General features: G+C 36.0%; 1 long non-coding RNA gene across 1 annotated transcript; it reads right to left on the bottom strand.

Annotated features, from left to right (window-relative positions):
- Positions 1 to 44: 44 nt before the first annotated feature.
- On the bottom strand, positions 45 to 1,014 carry LOC117793222. The gene is made up of 2 exons (XR_004618236.1): positions 405 to 1,014; positions 45 to 318 (listed from the first exon to the last, which is right to left on the bottom strand). It is a non-coding gene; the product is annotated as an uncharacterized LOC117793222 (long non-coding RNA).
- Between the last annotated feature and the right edge of the window lie 6 nt (positions 1,015 to 1,020).

Here is a 1,020-nt window from a genome sequence, read left to right as displayed (position 1 = left end):
ATTACTCCTTTTTTATTGGAATTGCTCCTTTTTTTTGGAATTACTCCTTTTTTATGGCATTACGCCTTTTTTATGGAATTAATCCTTTTTTTGTTTTTGGAATTACTCCTTTTTTCAATATATACACATTTTTTTCATTAAACAAGCTTACAAACTAATAGTGGTAGCGTTTCAATCAAGCAAATATGAGGCTTACAACTAAAAGACAAAAGGACTTTGTATACTCACTTTTAATTGACCGTTTGAGAGAAACAATGAAATTGTTAGGGAAACTCGAAACAAGCTCTAAAAGTGTCGTCGACGCAACTTCCTTTTAGACTGAAAAGAATAAGAAAATTACACATTTTAATTATATGATTGATAAGTGATAAACACTCTTAAGTATGCTTAGATATGTAACTAACAATAACTAGTTTAGATTAAAACAATATTGTCCCTGCATAAAACACACTTCCTTATTTGATACACCCAATAAAAGCGTGATAGGCAGCGATAAGCTTTACGGACAGTTCCCGCTTTGGGGCCAATTGGGGGTCCAAAGCGAAAGATTCTCGAATTGAATTTCACAACAATGCCTTGTATGGGCAAAAACAAAATGGCCGCCCATTGGCAACAGGTTTGTCTGCGCTTGACACCTAATCAGTAGTTGGAAACCCCTGATTGAGGCACTGCAAATATTAGGCGCAATTATCTAGACCTAGCGTGCTTACATTTAGATAATTATAGAGTGTGGACACGTATGTTAATACATACAAACATATACCCACTTGTAAGTCTTGACGTGTGCCTGTAGAATCTAGAATCTAGATAATGGGCCATATATCGCAATCTCGTTGACACATCAAATCGTGCGCCAAAACAACAGCGAAAAGCAATTATAAATTGTTGGAAAATTCCCAAACACCACAAAAGCGCCAGCTCTTGCTAAATTACCCCACATTTAACCCCATCCCCATTCCCGTGTGCCTTAATAATCAAGCAATTACATACATTTGTATATGTGCAATAAAAACTGGCCAC

The sequence above is a fragment of the Drosophila innubila genome, unplaced genomic scaffold (genome assembly GCF_004354385.1).
Source record: "Drosophila innubila isolate TH190305 unplaced genomic scaffold, UK_Dinn_1.0 204_U_U, whole genome shotgun sequence".
NCBI classification, from domain to species: Eukaryota; Metazoa; Arthropoda; class Insecta; order Diptera; family Drosophilidae; genus Drosophila; species Drosophila innubila.
This window is presented reverse-complemented; position numbering and strand designations above follow the sequence as displayed.